Below are 7,625 nucleotides of genomic sequence, written 5' to 3' on the forward strand. Positions count from 1 at the left end.
CCCCGCCGGCGCGCGGGCCGCGCCCGCGCGGGGGGGGGGGGGGATGGGCGCTCCGGGCTGAGTCACAGATCGCACGCCCAGGACAGAAGGACGGCCATGACAATCCCAGAGCTCTGGAAGACCCTATTAGGAAGAGGTCCGCCGGGCCCTGGGATGACGCAGACTCCCCGGAATATTCTAAATATTTGTGCAGCTCCCAGACAAATGGAAATCCGCAGACGTGTTTGAGCTGAGCGAGCGCGGAAGACAACGCCGCGAATCCCGACGCCGCCGTCACTTCCCCTCCACCCCCGGGGGGCTTCTAATTATTATATACAGAGAGGATTCAGGGATATTGTGTTCTGGTTCCTGTGGGGGGGGGTTTGTATTACCGCGCGATAAATCGCTAAGGGTGCACGGGGGCCTACAGCAGGACCCTTTTTGGAGTGGATTTAGCGCGATTCAAGCTTGCTCAATGCAAACATTTGCGCGATATCGCGCAAAATGCAAATCGCGAGACAAACGCGCGATTTGCAAATCGCGCAGTGTGAATGGGGCCTCAAACTGAATTAATCCCCTCCCCCCCGCCAGTCTATTGTATTCTGACTGCAATGGGAGTGCCGCTGTCAGAATACCCGATTGGCTGGAATCACCGCTCCGCCAATAATTTTAGGACTCCTAACAAAGGCTCAAAAAAGTGGGGTGCCAAGGAGGTCACAGACTCCTCAAATTCAAGGCACGTATGTGCCCCCCAAATTTCCTGAGGAGGAGGAGAAGCTGCTGCAATTAATCCTCAAATACAACGTGATGTAAAGAATATAAGTCCTCATGCACACGAGAAGCGTCCGGTACGTACAGCTCCGCGCTGCGTGCACGGCCGTATCGGGCAGCTCCCGGGAAGGACAGGTGCTGCGTGTGATTGGTACGCAGCCCCCGTCCTTCTCTATGGGACAACGCGGCCGTGCGCCCCCCTACGCTCACCCCAAGTGCAGGACCGTACTCATATACGCTGACAGGATGGATCCGGTCTGCATCTGAGCCGGGACACGCACACCCGTACGGACCTGCAGTTGGGGTGAGCGTAGGGCGACGCACGGCGGCGTTGTCCCATAGAGAAGGACGGGGGCTGCGTACCAATCACACGCAGCGCCGCTTACACAGCGCACATTCACATCCGTCCCCGCCCTCCAGAGAGCTTACAATCTAAGGGCCCCATCTCACATGCACACCTGAGGGCCAATGTAGACCGGAGCCAATTAACCTTCCAGCGTGTCTTTGGAGTGTGGGAGGAAACCAGAGTACCCGGAGAAACACACACAGCACAGGAAGAACATACAAACTCCATGCAGATAGTTTGCATGTTCTCCTGTGCTTGTGTGAGTAGCCTGGCTGGCTATCCCCCATTCAGTCTATCATGAATGCTGCTGCCAGACTCATCCACCTAACCAACCGTTCAATGTCGGCCACTCCCTCTCTGCCAATCCCTCCCCTGGCTTCCATCCCCTGCCCCCCTCTGCCGATCCCTCCACTGGCTCCCAATTGCCCAACACATAAAATTAAAAATACTAACAACAACATACAAAGCCGTCTACAACTCCGCCCCCAACCTACATCACCGACCTCTCCGCTCCTCTCAAGACCTCCTGCTCTCTAATTACCTCCTCCCACACTCGCCTCCAGGACTTCTCCAGAGTGTCCCCCATCCTCTGGAACTCCTTACCCCATTCTGTCCGCCTATCTCCTACGCTGCCCACCTTTAAGCGATCCTTAAAAACCCATCTCTTCAGGGAAGCCGATCTCATCTCACCAAAACTGCCTTTTACTTCCTCCAATAACTCAATCCAAACAATGATTACCTCTTGTATCACTGGCCCCTCCTACTAGATTGTAAGCTCTCAGGAGCAGGGGCCCTCCCAGCCCGATTGTTCTGAAACTGTATTGTATCTGTACTGTCTCCTCCATATTGTGAAGCGCTGCGCGAATTGTTGGCGCTCTATAAATCCTGTATAATAATAATAATTTGAACCGGGGACCCCAGTGCAGCAAGACAGAAGTTGTAACCTAACCAAGATGCCGGGGAGGAAAAACCAAGAGGTACGGAGGGAGTACCGGGATGCGCGAGGCAATCTATATCGCGTTATTTGTATCGGAGATACTTTGTATATCTTCGTACGGTTTCTGAGCTCCACACGATGAATGCTTTCCACCTCTGCAGACTATTCCTCTGTTCTGGGGAATTCCTCGCAGATGATTCTTCCTCCTCCACAGACATGCAAACCATAAAAATATCATTTGTATCAAAAAGTCATATAAACTGCTATAAGGGATATTTTTACCGCCCCGTAACATAAACAGAAGTAGGTGAAAGGCAACGTGTTCATTCTAAATGGCCCGTTATTGCGGGAACAGAATAACATTGTCTCTGGGCTGCGCCGGCACAATGTCGGCTCTGTGTGTGCGGCGCCGGGGCCGCGGAACCGCAGCTCCAGGCGCTCGATAATACAGTGAAAATCCTGTACGGGGCGCACAGTGCGGTCATTGTCCGGTCCGCGGAGAGTGTTGTTCTAAGGCTGAGCCACACCGGAGGAGGGGCGGGCCCCCGGGGAGCCGAGTCTCTGCAATCGCCAATCAGTGCAGTGCACACCGGTGGGGACAACCGACACGTCTCACAACACTGGCAGCGCGGGGGTTAAATCTGACCTCCGTCCTTCCCGTCTGTCTCATATTATACAGCTATGGAGGACTACAAATCCCAGCAATACATTATTACAGCAATGCAGAATAATACCACCAGCTATAGAGGACTACAAATCCCAGCAATACATTATACAGCAATGCAGAATACCACCAGCTATAGAGGACTACAAATCCCAGCAATACATTATACAGCAATGCAGAATACCACCAGCTATAGAGGACTACAAATCCCAGCAATACATTATACAGCAATGCAGAATACCACCAGCTATAGAGGACTACAAATCCCAGCAATACATTATACAGCAATGCAGAATACCACCAGCTATAGAGGACTACAAATCCCAGCAATACATTATACAGCAATGCAGAATACCACCAGCTATAGAGGACTACAAATCCCAGCAATACCTTATACAGCAATGCAGAATACCACCACCAGCTATAGAGGACTACAAATCCCAGCAATACCTTACACAGCAATGCAGAATAATACCACCAGCTATAGAGGACTACAAATCCCAGCAATACCTTATACAGCAATGCAGAATAATACCACCAGCTATAGAGGGACTACAAATCCCAGCAATACCTTATACAGCAATGCAGAATAATACCACCAGCTATAGAGGACTACAAATCCCAGCAATACATTACACAGCAATGCAGAATAATATGAAGCTACACACTCTGTGCTGCTCCGGGCAGTCAGCCTGATGTCTCCAGGGGGGATGTGTGGGGTCTCACCAGGGGTCCCTGTTGCTCCTGCGGGTGGGTGCCGGGGGGTGGGGTTTCAGGAAGGAGGAGGAGATTTGCGGCCGGCCCGGTAAACAGGCGTCACGGTTTACAGGAAGGCCGCCTTGCCGGGGACCTCAGCAGCCTTCCGGTGAATGTCAGCGGCTGCTTACAGGGCCAGTATAGAGAACGGGATCAGCGCTCCCGACCAAAACCGCACAGCAGAGGAAGCCGCTGTACACACATAAAGAGGACCTGTCACTGAGCAACCTCAATGGTCGTTGGATCGTCATATGGAAGAGAAAAACGTATTTATCTGTAAAATCCCGCCCAGTGACGGTCACTTCCAATCATTGTAAATAGCTCCGTGTCACCCGTCTCCCAATTTGGCTTCTGCGTTGTCACCCTGTCACATGACTTCTGCTGGAGACTACAAGTGACCGTTTCAGCACAAATTGCACAGACATGATCCACTGTTGTCACCATCCGGAATCCCTCCCTGAGACATGCCGCGCAGCCATCGCTGGAGTGCGTGTGGACAGGAAGTGGCTGCAAATAGGCTGCATGAGATCCGCAGCACTGAAATGGAACAAAGGGGGAAATCTGGATTTTATTAATAAAGAAGTGACAACAGTTGATGATCGGACCCTGAATGTCGCCTGTTGTGTGGCCCCCGGCACGCGATGGGGGATTATTGGGGCGGAGTCGGCCTGATTTGGTGTTGTGCGGAGGCGGCAGGTTGGTGACGGTCACCTCCTGCCAGCCGTAAAAGTCGATCAGCGTTTCCAGGCAACCTGCGAGGATGATGTCAGGGCAGACAGGTGCGCGCAACTCCGGGGCCCCATGGGAACCTGGCCCCGCTCTCCTGCCGCACCGCCTGTCACCTCCAATGTTTGTCCTCCTGTCCATCCAGCCTCTAATAAATAAAACATCGCCGCCGGAAACACAGAAAGGCTGCTGAACATTTCTCTGATATACATCAAATGTCCTGATCAACACGATGGAGGTCAGATAGAAGACTGAAGGGGAGGACGGAGGTCAGATAGAAGACTGAAGGGGAGGACGGAGGTCAGATAGTAGACTGAAGGGGAGGACGGAGGTCAGATAGTAGACTGAAGGGGAGGACGGAGGTCAGATAGAAGACTGAAGGGGAGGACGGAGGTCAGATAGACATGCTGCGCGCCTCCCTCATCTCCACCTTCTCTCATGACTCCAAGCGCCAATTTCAAACCTTCAATTCACTAATGTGGCCCCCTCCCCCCCTCTACTAACCTCTCTGCTTTAGATTCAGCTTCATTTTTCCGAGAAGATTAACAATATCCGACATGAAATCTCCTCCCTTACCCAACCTACCCCTTACCCTTCCTCTTCACTCAGTGCCTTCTCCCAAGTTTTTGAAGTAGAGGTTACTGCTCCTCTCCTCCTCCCCCATCACCTGTCCCTCAACCCCGTTCCATCACACCTTATCCGTCTTCCTCTCACCTCCGGCATCTTTCCTTCAGACACGCCTTCATCACACCCATACTAAAAAAAACACCCTGAAGCTTTATCTAGCCACCGCCCCATCTGTCTTCTTCCCTTTGCCTCCAAAATCCTTGACTATAAGACTGGTGTATACCCGACTCACCGACTACCTCAACTCCAATCCCCTACTGGACCCTCTACAATCGTTTTCCTCCCCCAGCACTCCACAGAGACTGCCTTGACCAAAGTGACCGAGGACCTGGTGACGGCCAAATCTAAAAGGACATTATTCACTTCTTATTCTTCTTGACCGGCTGCTGACACTGGTGACCACCCGCTGCTCCTTCTCACCCTCCGCAACCTTGGCATCCATGACACCGCCCTGGCCTGGTTCTCTTCCCATCTGACCGTTCCTTCCTTTCTCCCGCTCTGTACCTCTCTCTGTTGGAGTCCCACAAGGTTCTGTACCGGGTCCTCATCCTACGGCTTCCATTACCACCTCTATGCCGATGATCTTCCTCTCCTCACCGGATCTTTCCCCCCAATCTGTTTGTTCGTGTAACTGATTGCCTATCCGCGGTTTCAAAATGGAGGACTACCCGCTTCCTCAAACTGAACCCCTCTAAGACCGAAGTCCTCGTGTTTCCTCCCTCTAAGGTCCCCCTCATATCCATCTCTCTTCAGGTTCATGGGGTTACCATTTCCTCTACTCCGCAGGCACGGTGACTTGGCGGGCTTTGTGACTCTGACCGCGCCTTTTCCCTTCGCATTCACTCGCCTTTTCCCCCCTCACATTCACTCTCCTTTTCCCCTTCACATTCACTCTCCTTTTCCCCTTCACATTCACTCTCCTTGCCCCCTCACATTCACTCTCCTTTTCCCCTTCACATTCACTCTCCTTTTCCCCTTCACATTCACTCTCCTTTTCCCCTTCACTCTCCTTTTCCCCTTCACATTCACGCTCCTTGCCCCCCTCACATTCACGCTCCTTGCCCCCTCACATTCACTCTCACTAAATCGTGTTGTTTTCACCTGAAATCCATCTCTAGAATTCAATCTTTTCTCACTGAGGAAACCCCCAAAATACTTGTCCACACGCCGATCATTTCCCGACTTGACTACGGCAACCTTCTTCTCATCGGCCTGAAATGTGCCCAGATTGCCCCCCCCAAGACACTTCAAACTTCTCAGCGTCACCTACAAAGTTCTACAGAACCGCGCACCGGCTTACATCTCATATACCCCAAATCGGCCCCTTCGCTCCACTAATGACCCGAGACTAACCTGCCCGCTCACCCAACTCTGGTCTACAGGACCTCCCCAGGGCTGCCCCCCATCTATGGAATTCTCTCCCACGCCACATCCGGCTCTCACCATCCCTACGGGGCTTTATATAATCCCTCAAAACGCACTTTAGAGAAGCGTATCAGCTCGCCCCTCACCCTCTGCAACCTTCCCTTCTGCTCCCGTCTCACGGTCCTCCCAAATCCCTCCACCTGTGGTCTCCCCTTCCCCACCTCGGTGTCTTTGGTCCTCTAAGACCCCATTCACACTGAGTGACATGGATATAGCGCGTTTTTATCCACGCGCTTTCGTGCCGAGCGGCATTGCGCTATATTGAGCGAGTGCGTATTTATATCGCGCTACGTAGCGCGTTTTTTATGGGCGGGACTTCGTCGCTGCTACATTGGGCCGTAACCAATCAACAGCGATCTTGATGTGAAATCATTCTTTCCTTCCATTTTGCAGTGCAAAAGTGACCCCTTCTGTAGCGCGATGTCGCCGGTAACGCGCGATTTTGCGCGACACCATTGAGTCTATTGGGACCCATTCGCCGAAAAAATGGGTCACGTACGAGCTACAGGCGGCATTGTGCTATGAGATGTGAACGGCTCCATTGCAATGCATTGGTCGTGCTACATAGAGCGATATCGCGCGGAAATATGGTCGATTCCGCGGCAGAAATCACGCGATAAACCGATCAGCGTGAACGGGGCCGTACATTGTAGACTCGTTTGTGCCGGGTCCTCCTCATCCCCTGTTCCTGAATGTCAATGATGCTCGTCAGCGTTTCTCACAGTCTGTCTTGTGTGAACGCTGCGGAATATGTTGGCGCTATAGAAAGAATTACAATTATATTTTGTAAACATTAATAAAGATATTTTGTATCTTTTTTTTCCTAGAAGCTTTTCCCGGGAAGTCCCAGAAATATCAGACTTTGCAATCTGTGAACAGAAACTTTCCCTCCCGGGTCACTCAGGAGGTGACGTCTGTTACTTTCTGCACTTGTTTGTCACTATCCAGACCCTGAACACTTCCTGTGATCTGTATTACAGCCGTGTACATTGTATCTGTTTACACTCCTTCTGGATCTATTGCTTCCTCTCTCCTTTGATGTCTCAGTCCCCTCCCCCGGAGTGTATGTTTCCTGTCCATATCATTTGCATCTTTGGTCCTTCATGGAGGCGATCCCCACACATTGTAGAATCCCTTCCATCCTCCGTTATATTGCTTATTTCATAGGTGCCATTGTAGCAGTCACTGGAGGCTCGCCCCTCCAACCCTCAGTGCCTCAGACTCAGACATATCACTGAAATCCCTAATTTTGGGTGGAAAGAAATAGGAAGTCAGTGAGCTGAGATCCCGTGTGAAGAAAGGGGACCACTTGGTGTAAGAAAAGGGCAGCTGGCACACGATGCACCCCCCCCCCCCCCCCCCCGGGGTCGGCACCCCAGGGGGGGCGGAAAAAC

Source organism: Nanorana parkeri, unplaced genomic scaffold (genome assembly GCF_000935625.1).
Source record: "Nanorana parkeri isolate BGI_ZX_2015 unplaced genomic scaffold, ASM93562v1 scaffold1997, whole genome shotgun sequence".
Classification (NCBI taxonomy): domain Eukaryota; kingdom Metazoa; phylum Chordata; class Amphibia; order Anura; family Dicroglossidae; genus Nanorana; species Nanorana parkeri.